The sequence below is a fragment of the Bos mutus genome, chromosome 24 (assembly GCF_027580195.1).
Source record: "Bos mutus isolate GX-2022 chromosome 24, NWIPB_WYAK_1.1, whole genome shotgun sequence".
NCBI lineage: Eukaryota > Metazoa > Chordata > Mammalia > Artiodactyla > Bovidae > Bos > Bos mutus.
In genome coordinates this window covers 57,075,236-57,088,060 of record NC_091640.1, presented here as the reverse complement: position 1 = coordinate 57,088,060, position 12,825 = coordinate 57,075,236, and the positions used below count along the sequence as shown (strand labels likewise).

Here is a 12,825-nt window from a genome sequence, read left to right as displayed (position 1 = left end):
GGACGCGCTCGGACCGCGGCCAGGGTGCCCACCTGCCGCCGGAGCGCGCAGGGCGGGGGACTGAACCCGGGCCGCGTCGGCCGGTCTCGGGGCTCGGCGTCCGGCTCCTCTCCGCCCCAGGGAGGGACCGAGGGAGGGCCGACGGCCGGGCCCGCCCCCGAACCAGCTGAGGCTGCTAAAAGGAGACCAGAGGCACCACCCCGGAGCGGAGAAACCAGTTTGGCCGGTCCAGCCGAGCGGAGGGAAAAGGGCGGCCGCAGAGGAAGGGGGCGCGGACGCGGGGCGGGGGAAGGCGGGGAGCCATTGGAGAGCTGCGAGAGCCAGAGGAGCCGCCGCCAACTGGACACGCTTCCCGGGGCCCCGGCCAGCCCCGTGCGCCATGAAGCGCTAGCGCGGCGGCCAGCGCTGGGGCCGGCGGGCGGCGGCGGGCAGGTGCGCACCGAGCGCGCGGGGAGGCGCACACCCGGCGGATGCCCCAGCCGGGGCCCAGCGAGCGCCAGGTGAGGAGGGGCGCGGCGGCCGGACCCTCGATGTGCCCCACAGGTCCCCTGCCGTCCCGCGGGGCGACGAGTCCCGGGGAACCGGGAGGCAGGGGCAGCAGCTGTCTGCGCCCGCGGGCTCCGGAGCCCACACGGGTGGGATCTGGGTGGAGGTGCCGGGAGCCTTCGCGGCCTCGGGGATGGGAAGACACAGCTGGCGGGATAGGCTGCACCGCGGGGGCGGCCCTGGGCTCTTCACCGGGTGCGCCAGGCGTTCGGGTTCTGCGCTCGTTTGCTGCGCTCAGGTCCCGGCTTAAGCGCCGAAGATCCAACCTGGCTGGGCTTGTGGCTCCTTGAGGGGCGCCGCTGGCTTCCCCTCGGGTAGCCCCCGTTGACAGGGTTCTGCTGGGGGCCCCGTTGGGAGCCGATGCCCACGCATCCGGCAAAGACCTCCAGGGCTGAACATACCGGCCGCGCCTTCGAGGAAGGATGGGGAGTGAGCTCGCCGCCACCGCGCCTACTGCGGGACCGGCGCCCTCCAGACGGCTTCCGAGAGCCTTAATGCTGTTTGGGAAGTGATGGGGAGGAGGGATCCTGTTTTCTGCCGGGGACTGTAGGGGCTTATCCACCAGCTCCCATGGCACCTCCAACAGCCCAGCTCCTTCCCTCTCCAGCTTGGTGCCCGGCGCTGTCACCTCGCTGTCTGACTGCGGAGTGCCACTTGCGGGGAAGGGCTGTTGCAGAGAAGGGCGAGAGTTTTACCCGCCCCTCTTGCCCACCCCTCCCCACGTTGGGGAAGAGTTGTCATTGTCCCCTCAGCTTCTCCGAGGGAGTGTGCGCGCCTGGGCCCCGCCGGAGTGGGGTGAGGAGGCTTGGGACGCTGATCGGTGACAGCTGTGGGGGAGCACGAGGTGCCCGGGGGATGCCGAACGCAGGAGGCGGGTTGACAGGTTCGGAGAAGGGGAACCTGAGCTCCATTTCCGCTGAGCGAGCCCGGCTCAACCCCACCCGGCTCCCTCGGCCCGCCGCTCTCCAAGTCCTTCTTGGGTAGCTCCGGACGCCGCCAGTTTCCCCTCCCGGAAACTGCCCGCCCTGTGGGCCTAATAAAAGATTTCCCCCGTCTTCCTGGTCGCAGTGCCTGCAACTCTCTTGCTTCCATTCCTCGAGAATGAAATGAGACAACGCAGGCGACGCACTGAAAGACCACCCGGCGCGCCGCAGGTTAGAGGAGGGTTAACCGCGTTTAGAAACGAGCTTAAAAGGGTGTGTGATCGAGTCTCCAGTGATGGTAAACACGAGGCAGATAAAGAGAGAAAACAGCGCAAAGTAGGAAGGAGAAGTTCTAATTTTCATGTCTGTGGAGTACTTTTATGTTAGACCTTAAAATACCGTTCATTAATTCCGGGCCTATTGTTGAAGGCTTTATTAAAACCTGTTATAAATGCATGTACTGTGCAAAAGTTGATGAATGGTTATTAGCTGATGCTTATTACTTCTGGGGGAGACGTCTGCCTGCCTGCAATTACTCCTCTAAATCCTCTTGATAATATTCATTAGTTAGTGGAGGCTTCCTTGTTCTAATTTTAGGAAAGAAATCTTAACCTTTGTTCACTTGCCATTTTCTAGTGATCACTTGGATAATTTTTAGGGATTCTTTGGTCTGTTATAGGGCGCCAAACAAGACTCAGACAGCTTAGTACTAGTGAACAGGAACACCATGTGTGAAAGCAGCCTTGGCCACTTTCGAGTTTTCCTTCTGTTTTTTGTTTTTTTTTAAGGAAAATGCATATCAGTGTGCACTTACTGTGGTTCAGTGGTGAAGAATCCCCCTACAATGAGGGAGATTTGATTCCTGGTGGGTGGGAAGATCCCCTGGAAAGGGAAATGGCAACCCATTCCAGTATTCTTGCCTGGGAAATCCCACGGATAGAGGAGCGTGATGGGCTGCAGTCCATGGGGTCACAAGAGAGTCAGACAGGACATGAGCCACTAAACAATAATGCTCTTGTTAGTGATAGTCGTTAGGGATAGAGCTCGGAGGGGTCTTTTTATTTTTGTAATAATTGAGGCTTTAAGACAGTTTGGTAAAAAGTTGCAGGTGTAAGTAGTCTGCAGGCATAACGCAAGTTCAGGACTGGTTGTTTTTGCCGGTGTCTCTCCAGTCTTGGCACTAACAGCTCCGGCCACATCCAGCTGTGAAATGTTTCTTCCCATCCCTGGCTTCTCCCTCATTGCCTCCTTCCTTTTCTCCCTTCTTACCTCCCTCCTCTTCCCCTTTTTCCTGGAGCAAGGAGTTGTGGAAAACATATGGATTTAGATTCCCACAGATTTCAATTCTTTTACTTTAAATTGTATTTAATCTTTACAGTTTATTCTTATCTTTATTTTTGAAATTGTGTCACTTTAGATGAATTCCTGAATTTTCTGAAAAAAATGTTTTTCAACCTCCCTGGGTTGCGGAAGATTAAATAAGAAAACAAGTAAACCTTGCTTATACATAGTAGGTGTTTGTTCTTTTCTTAGTTTTCTTTATTAAATGGATTTTTAAAAAAAATAGTATGATGCCCAGGTATTTAGTGTGTTTTTTGTATTTTATTGCCTTACTGAAGCTTGAATCCAGTGTTGGTGTTCAGTAGACTCATGGACTCCAGGTGATTCTTACAGCTCACCTGAGATTGTAATCTCCTAGTTACCTTTGCTCTTTAGTTTCAATCATTGTGTTAAAAAAAAAAAAAAAAAAAAGCCTGTTCGCTTATGAATGCAGAGGAACTTGCTTTTTAGATACCAGAACAAGTGTTATGGGGTCTGTTCATGTTTTGTGTCTCTAAAGAGGTGCCTTTAAAGTTTCTCAGGCAGTTAATTTTAGAGTTTACTTCTAGACCTCCCTCTAGGTTAGTCTCCTGGAAAGTTTTTTTGTGTGTGTATAGGTGGTATCTTTAGGTGTCTTGTGAGTTTTCAGGCCTGTTTGTTGGCATTGTTCAATTAGATTAATTGTATTCATGCCTGTAGGTGTTGTTTTGTTACCTACTAAGATAAGTAAAAATTAATTTGCTACCAGAGGAGTTTTAAGCCCCTGGTGGCTCAGCAGTAAAGAATCTACCTGCCAAGGTTCGATCCCTGGGTCAGGAAAATCCCCTGGAGAAGATTTCCCACTCCAGCCTGGCGTGCTGCAGCCCATGGGGTCGCAAAGACTCGAACACAGCTGAGCGACTGAACATCAGTTCTTGCCCGGGAAATCCTGTGGACAGAGGAGCCTGGCAGGCTACAGTCCACGGGGTCACAAAAGAGTCGGACACCACTTAGTGACTGAACAGCAACAGTGAAAATTAATTTGCTACCAGAAGAGTTTTTATAACATGAAAAGAAGATAGGTCCTCCCAAATCCCCATTCTTGTGCCCAGCTAAAAATCATATCCAGTATGAGACCTTCAGAGGTCCCATATTGCTGAAGAGCTGGCATTATGGAAGAAGAGTCTAGAAAGCACACACACACACACACATAATTAATAGTATATATATATATAAAACAGTCTTGTATCTCATCTTTATTAGAAAACGAAGGATTTTTTTTTCTCATCTGATCGTTAAGGAACACGTTAATACTTTTCCTAATTGTTAAAAATTTGTTTAGTCGTATCTGACTCTTTTGCAACCCCATGGATAATTGCACTTTAAATTGTCACCAAAACCACGCACAGTGGGAACTATGTTAGATGGTCCCGTGGACATTGAGCCCAGAGGCAGCAGTTAGGGGCTGGTGCGCGTGTGCTGGGGTGCTGTGGTCTGGCTTGGGGTCCTGGCCTCACGGCTCCCGAGTTGTATAACCCACAGCCAGTTGTTACCTTGATTGCTCTAGCTTCAGTGTGCTCATCTGTAAGATGGAAGCGGATAGTACTACCTCAGGGTGTCACGTGATGAGTGCCAACTGAGGGGATTTAAAGGGCTTAGCACAGACCTCAGTCAAGCGTAGTCAGTGTTACTACCGTTGTGCTGTTGATGGCTGCCTAGTCACTCAGTCATGTCCGACTCTTTGCGACCCCACGGCCTGTAGCCCCACCAGGCTCCTCTATCCATGGGATTCTCCAGCCAAGAATACTGGAGTGGGTTGCCATGCCCTCTTCCAGGGATATTCCCAACTCAGGGACCAACCCCAGGTCTCCCGCATTGCAGGTGAATTCTTTACTGTCTGAGCCACCAGGGAAGCCTGGTGTGCTGTTGATACCAGTCAGATCAGTAAATACTCATGGCTCAGGCCACCTTTGCCTTTCTCCTAGACAGATCAGGAAATGGGCATCACTCCATATGTTAGTATTCACTAGGCAAACATAGGTGTGTATTTGCACCAGGCAGTGGCAAGAAAAAGTCCTCTAGAGCCGGGGTGCGGTTCTGAACTTCTAGACCCAGGGCTTGGGTTCCAGAGTCCAGGTGTCTAAGGACCAGGGGGCACGGTGACCTAGGGGTCTGCGTTCCCAGTCACAGCCTCGAGGGATGGCCGCCCCCACCTGGGTGCGCCCTCCTCCTGCAGAGTTGAGGGGCGGCCCTTGGGACACAGCTCCTCTCCTTCGCCCCCACTTCCTGACTGCTTTCATCTCCCTCACCTCTGTACTCTTATTCTTTATTTAAATTTTTTGGTCACACCCCATGACATGTGAGACTTTAGTTTCCTATCTGGGGATCGAACCTGCACCCCCTGCATTGGAAGGTCAAGTCCTAAGTGCTGAATTATGGAGAAAGCCCTGTATTCTTGCTTAAACAAAAAACGAAAACTCTTCTCTGTTCCAAACTTGGGTTCTTTTTAAAGGATCAGTGCTTTCTGTTGGTTTCTGAGTTGTGGCCCCTGGTGAGCATCACTAATGACAGAGACCACTGGTACAATCCCATTTACCTATCTATCCACCACCTACCCGTCCATCCCATCCATTCATTTAAAAAATGGCTTGAGCATACTCTCCCAGCACTGGACTGGCGATGTGGAAGCCTGCGAAGTTCCTGGAGGGCCTGACTTCTGTTTTTGTCTTTTCCTCTTTGGTAAGGCAATGGCAACCCACTCCAGTACTCTTGCCTGGAAAACCCCATGGATGGAGGAGCCTGGTAGGCTGCAGTCCATGGGGTCGCTAAGAGTCAGACACGACTGAGCGACTTCACTTTCACTTTCATGCATTGGAGAAAGAAAAGGCAACCCACTCCAGTGTTCTTGCTTGGAGAATCCCAGGGACAGCGGAGCCTGGTGGGCTGCCGTCTCTAGGGTCGCACAGAGTCGGACACAACTGAAGTGACTTAACAGCAGCAGCAGCAGCAGTAAGACAGTAGAGTGGATGTTTTCTCTCTTCCTGCTCTGGACTTTGCCCCTCTGTACATGGGGAGGTGGTTGCCTTAGACCATGGAGAGTGGCCTGGGCCTCTCCCAGCTCTGAAGCTCTGTGTTCATTATCAGTCTTCAAGTCTTATACTTTATAAGGGAGAGCTGGGCCTGGAGGCTCTGGCGGATCAGCAGTAGGAAGCTGGCTGTCAGTCTGGGGAGAGGACTCCTGGGTTTGGAGGCCCCGGGTGTCAGAGGTCACCCTTGCTCCAGGGCCACCTTCCCTAGTGTGACTGAGAAGCCTGGTGCTTCTCATCGAGTATGTGTAGCCTGACCTTTGGCTAGCAGCTATGGCCCTTATTTACAGGACTGTCATTTATGGCTTTGTCTCTCTGCTGAGTAGCTTTTGTTCACCAGAGTTGAAGTTTGTTTGATTTAGAGCAAGGAAGCATTGGAAACCAGTTTTCTAACCTTTACTCAGATGGGGCCCAGTTGGAATATCCTCATCGGAACGACTCGGGCGCTGAGCATGATTGGCTCACAGCCCCTGACCGCCCATTCCTGCCGTTTGGGGAGGCTCCTGTGGTGGGTGCGTTACTTATTTTATGGTGTGATATGAAACTGTCAGTCGCTCAGTTGTGTCCAACTCTTTGTGACCCCATGGACTGTAGCCCACCAGGCTCCTCTGTCCGTGGAATTCTCCAGGCCAGTATACTGGAGTGGGTTGCCATGCCCTCCCCCAGGGGATCTTCCTGACCCAGGGATCGAACCCTGGTCTCCTGCATTGCAGGCAGACTCTTTACCATCTGAGCCACCAGGGAAGCCCATGGTGTGCTGTGATTCATGTACAAACCTTTACCCTATCTTCTTGTGACGCAGTGAACTACTGAGACCACTCTCTGAGATTGGTATATGATCTGTGGATCCAGAAGAAACATTTAATATTCTCTCTAAGGAAACAGATAACCGTTGAACGTGGGTGGTTGAAACACACACTCATGTGGGGGGGTGGGTCGGGGTGTGTGTATTTCACCCTGGAACAGATCAGCCCAGCCACCATGGTGGAAATCATACGTGTGGGCCCCTAAGCCAGGCACTAGCAGATGCTCTATAAGCCTTCAGAACTCTTGATAAAACAGTGAAATTAAGTGTGTGTGGGGTCATCAGCTGCTGAGACGGTGAGAATGAAGTGAAAATCTACCCTCTGTTTTTGGTACCAGAACAACACTGGGAGGAGAGGAGGTTCCTCATGATGTCATCCTAGAGCAGTAGTTCATTTCATGGGAGTTTTGTTTCAATCACTGTAAAATATTTATAAAATTTGTCATTTCAGCCATTTTAAAGTGTGAATTCAGTGGCATTAAGCATATTCACAATATCTTGTGGCTCTCACCACTGTCCATATCCAGAAGTTTTCTACCATCCCATTTGGAAACTCTGTACCTATTAAACAGTCACTCCCTGTTTCGCCCTCACTGTATCCCCTAATAACCTCTGGCCTGCGTGGTCTCCATGAAGTTGGCTGTTCTAAGGTCCCTCAGCTACATCACACAGCACGAGTCCTTTTATGACGCTGATTCCACTCAGCACAATGTCCTAAAGGTTCGTCCACGTTGCAGCATGAGTCAGAATTGCCTTTCGCTTCCTTTTCAAGGCTGAATGATATTCCCCGGTGTGTGTATACCACATTTGGTTTATCCAGTTGTCTGATGAAGGGCCTTTGGCTGTTGTGAACATGGGCATGTGAACATCTGTTTCTTCCTGGGAGCTGCTGCGATGTGATTCAGTTTTGTGAGATTTGTCATTCATAGAACATAGAACCTGGCTAAGATGACCAGGGACATGGAGAATTTAGAATCACATTTTCCTCCAAAGCATCTTGGAGATGAGGATGTGGGACACTGCGCGGAGGCTGGTGGCATGGAAGACACGTGGCAGCAGCCACGTTTCTCCTTTGCACCTGAGGCTGCTCTCACACGGCTGGCACACCTCCTCTCCTCCCAGTGTTCTTCTGGTACCAAAAACAGGTCATTCATCACCCGCTGACCTGCGGTGTGGGTGACACCGTGCTCTATACCAGGGTGGGCTTAAAAGCTCAGAAGGCCTGGCTCCACCATCTGAAGATTTCTGCAGGCCACAGCTGCCCTCCAGGGAGGCTATTTCCTAGTAGAGGTGAAAATCCGTAACTTTCCTCCAGAATTGACTTGAATTAAAGAAAAAAAAAAATTTTTTTTTTTTTTGGTGGATAGAGGGAGCGTGAGAATGAGAGAAAAACTTATATGTAATGTTTGAAAATGGGATACTTAAAAATCAGATTGTTTTTTACCTTAGGGTAGAACCCATGGTTTTCAAAATAGGTTTCAAGGCAAGAGATCAGTCACAGGGTGGCAGAATTGTCAGATGTTGCGTCTGTGTACTAATGTGCTTATTCATGGAGCAGGATCAAAACCAGAACCCTTTTGATCATGATTAGATATCTATTAGGCTAAAAACATCTTAATTGGAACAATAGACTCTTACGTGACCTTTTGCTCATAGGGTGTCTTGAAAATTAGCCTAGATAAGGATTTGCATATTTTAAAAGCAAGACTTTTTTTTTTTTTTTTAAGTAAAACATACACACATTTCCCACTGACTCCAATGTCACTATCCCTGGATATCATTCCATCTTCCTATCCTGTGCCAGTCCCAACCACAGAAAGGATATTAATCTGTCGGAGCTTTGCTACTTTATCTAGTTCAACTCGGTTGAGATTTAGAATATTTTTTTAAAATCAGTCTTAGCCTTCCCCTCTTGCATAGAGAAATATGGTGAAAATTCTCAAAGGTCACATAAGTAGCATCCAGTGTGACCTGGATCCTTGAGATCATTCAGAGCAACACTTGAAAAAAAAAAAGCTGAAGAAAGTTTGCTCAGGCCCTGTGCTCTTAGTCACTACTGGTCTCATTTCTTGAGTTCTAGCAGGTGGCTCAGTGGTAAAGAACCCGCCTGCCAATGCAGGAGACAAGGGTTTGGATCCCTGGGTTGGAAAGATCCCTTGGGAAAGGAAATGACAACCCACTCCAGTATTCTTGCCTGAGAAATCCCATGGACAGAGGAGCCTGGCGGGCTACAGTCCATGGGCTTGCCAGAGGCAGACATGACTGAGCAAGCTTCTTGAATGGCTTCTCTTAGGGAATTTCCTGTCTCCTCAGTCATTCTGCAGCATGGACACTCCTCCTTAGCCTTACAAAGTCTAAGACGGCTGGCCAACAGCTACTTACAAATCACATTCTTCGTGCCAGGCACTCAGCGTCGGTCAATTAATCAAGGAGGTGAAGAGCCTGCCCTTAAGGAGCTCACATTCTATCGAGATGAGGACAGTGGATAATAAAGATAGTGAATAGGTAAATTACAGGCTTCCCTGGTGGCTCAGATGGTAAAGAATCTGCCTGCAATGCAGGAGACCTGGGTTCCATCCCTGGGTTGGGAAGATCCCCTGGAGGAGGAAATGGCAACCCATTCCAATATTCTTGCCTGAAGAATCCCATGGACAGAAGAGCCTGGCGGGCTATAGTCCAAGGGGTTGCAAAGAGTCGGACACTACTGAGCGACTAAGCACAGCGCACAGGTAAATTACATGGTGTGTGTGAAGATCAGTGCTACAGGGGAGGAAAAAGAGGAAGCTGAGAAGGGAAAAAGAATCTGGGCGGGGGGTAGGGGGGAAGGCAAGGGAGCAGGATGCAGTTGGACAGTGGACAGGGTGGCATCTGGGTGAAGACTCAGCAGGGAGAGAGTGAATTAGGAAGATCTTGGCAGAGCAGGGGTGGGGAGAGTGTCCCGGGCACAGATGACTTGGTGCTTGGCTGGTGTGGTGAAGGCAAACAGGTCATTGGCTGTTCCTCAAACCTGGAGTGCGGAGGGGCAGGGCCGGGAAGACAGAGCAAGGGGGTATGGCGCCCCTGGTGCAGGGCTTCCTATGAGTGTGAGGACTTTGGCTCTGACTTTGTGCAAGCTGGATGAGGGTGTCAGTGGAGGACGTTGCCCCCTGAGGGTCGTGATCTAGCCTCTGACTTCTGTTTTAGTCCCTCCGGTTGCTGTGTGGAGACCATGCCAGGGGAAGGGTCTTAGACTGGGAGGGTAGTTAGAAAGCGGAACCAGGTGAACTATATTGGAGTCTGGGACCAAGGTGAGACGTCTGAGAGAAAGAAGGCTGTGGATATTTTTTCAAGGTAGAGCCAACAGGATTTCCAGATGGACTGAACTTGGGATGTAAGAGAAAGAGGAGCCAAAGATAACTTTCTTGGCAGACTCTGGGTTGCAGATGGAAATCTGAATTTTCAAAATGCGGTAAATTCAACGGGCTGTGTTCAGCTCACTCATAATAGGTTATAAAAAGGCTCTTCAGAAGACACATTTGTGTAAGATTTTCATTCACAGAACTTCAGCAGAGAACTTTATCGTCAGAGCATGCCTTTCTTTGCTGGGGAGAGGGGAGGTGCTGGAAAAGATGATTTCCATGAAGCAGAGGCTTTTGCTTGTACTGGAAGGAAAGTGACCGTGTTAGGTGCTCAGTTATGTCTGACTCTGTGACCCTGTGGACTGTAGCCCACCAGGCTCCTCTGTCCACGGGATTTTCCAGGCAAGAATACTGGAGTGGGTTGCCATGCCCTCCTCCAGGGGATCTTCCTGATCCAGGGATTGAGCAGAGTTTTTACCCCTAGCTCCACCTGGGAAGGAAGATGGTCTGTATTCCATGGGGGACGTAGGGTATGGAGACCTCTCCTGCAAGAGGGAACAGGTGAAATTGCTGGTAAGGCCCTGATCCCTGCTCCCACCGCTCCCAACCTTACCACAAATTGTCTAGTGGGGAAGCTTCTTCTCGCCCACAAACACAGGCTGGCCACCCCTATCTCCACACACGTGGGTTATCTTTTTTCAAACAGTTTTATTGAGATATAATTCCTGCACTGTACAATCCACCCTTTCACAGTGTACAGTTCTATGGTTTTAGTCTATTTACAGAGTTGCACCACCATCACTACGGTCTTTTTTTTTAATATCTGAATACTTTTTTGGCCCCACTGGTCTTAGGTGTGGCATTCAGGATCTTTGATCTTCATCGCAGCTTGCAGACTCTTCGTTGTGGTGTTGGGCTCTAGTTCCTTGACCAGGGATCAAACCTGGGCCCCCTGCGTTGGGAGCACAGAATGTTAGCCACTAGACCACCAGGGAAGTCCCATCGCAGTCTATTCTGGAAGCTTTTTATAACCTCAAAAAAGGAGTCTGGTCCCCTTTAGCTGTCACTCATAGTCCTGCTCCCGTTAGCTCCTGGCAACCTCTGCTTTCTGAACCTGTGTATTTGCCAATCTGGACCTTTTCTCTAAATGGAAGCACACAACATATGTTCTTTTGTGAGCTGCCTTATTTCACTTAGCATGATGTTTCTGTGGTGTTTTGTTTAGCGTAATCATCCACATTGTAGCATTTAGCCGTGTTTAAATCCTTAATTGCTGAGTACACAAGTTACTTTTGCATGTGACGCATTCTTGAAAGGGTCACAGGGAATGGAAATGTGTGTTAGTCACAAATAGATCGATTAACATTGTTCAAAAAGGAATTGTTTGTGCCCAGAGAGCTAAATATTTCTCTGTGAAGGTGTATGTGTGTGTATGTGTGTGTGTGTGCATTAATTTGTTCTTTCATAGCTAACTACAAAGTACATGGAATTTGTGGCTGACTCTACAAACTGGTGGCTTTTGAGCGGCCTTATCATTTTTCTTTCATTTTAAAAAGTCAACATTTACTTATTAAACGCTGACTACATTCCAGACCACATGGCAGGTGCTGGTGGCTGATGCCTGGGTGAACAAAACAGGGACCTTCCCCTGCGGTGCTCACAGGGTTGCTGGAGGAGGGTTGGTAGGAGTCAGTATTGAACCAAAGAGATATGAGATGCACTGATATTAGGGTCTGTGATAAGCACTTACAGGAAAATAAGACATGACTAAGAATAATGAGGGCTGACTTTAAGATGGCCCTGGAGGAACCCAAATGGTCATGGAAGGATGGATGGATAAATACACAGTGATCATCCATATGATGGAATACTGTTCAGTCTTGAAACAGGAGGAAATTCTGACACACGCCACAACATGAATGAACCTTGAAGAATTATGCTGAATGAAATAAGTCAGACACAAAAGGAGAACTACTGTATGATTCCACTTCTGTGAGGTACACAGAATAGTCAAATCCATAGAGGCAGAAAGGAGAACAGGGGTTACCAGAGGTGGAGGGAGGGGGCATGGGAATTACTGTTTAAGAGGACAGAGTTTCGGTTGGGGAGGATGAGAAAGTTCCCAAGGTGGGTGGCGGTGATGGTTGTACAGTGGGCATGTACTGCACATCACTGAAGCATGCTCTTGGAAATGGCTAAAATGGTCAATTTTAGGTTGTATATATTTTATCACAACAAACGATTTAGCCCAGGAAGATGTCTTGAAGGAGATTATTCTTGAGACCTGAACGATGAGAAGGCATCAGGTAAGGCTTTTCCTGGTCCAGCTCAGGGCAAGAGCATGTGCGAAGACCCTATGGGGAGAGCTTCCTGCTGTGTCCTGGGACCTGTGAGAAGGCCAGGATAGCTGGGGCTGGGATGGCTGGGACCGAGAAGCGTGGGGTGAGGTGGGCACGGACCAAGCTGGTTGGAAGACATCGATGTATTTGTAAGCTGTGCAGTGACATGATTTGATTTTGAGTTTCAGTTGAAAACTCAGACTATGATGTGGAGAATGGGCGGGGTAGGGAGCCAAGAGCAGAAGCAAGGAGACCAGTGAGGAGGCTGCTGCCAGGGTCTGAGAGAGAGAGATGAGAGGTGGGGCTTGGGCCAGGATGACGGTGGAGATGTGGAGCAGGGGGCGGAAGCTGCGGTTTGGTTGTGGAGTCTCCACCTGGGCGATGGATCAGATTCCAGGATCTCGTGAATGGGAGGGAGCAGTTGATTCTCAGGTTTCTGACATAAGGGATGGGAGGCGAGGATGTCAGAGACAGAGGAGCAGGACGGAA

The 12,825-nt window shown here is 49.7% G+C and overlaps 1 protein-coding gene across 1 annotated transcript in view; it reads left to right on the top strand.

Annotated features, from left to right (window-relative positions):
• The first annotated feature begins 252 nt into the window (after window positions 1-252).
• ATP8B1 (ATPase phospholipid transporting 8B1) overlaps window positions 253-12,825 on the top strand; it is a 107,329-nt gene continuing 94,756 nt past the window's right edge. The window contains exon 1 of the mRNA XM_070361593.1: window positions 253-500. The gene's annotated coding sequence lies outside the window, so the exon portion shown is untranslated. The remainder of the gene's footprint in view (window positions 501-12,825) is intronic.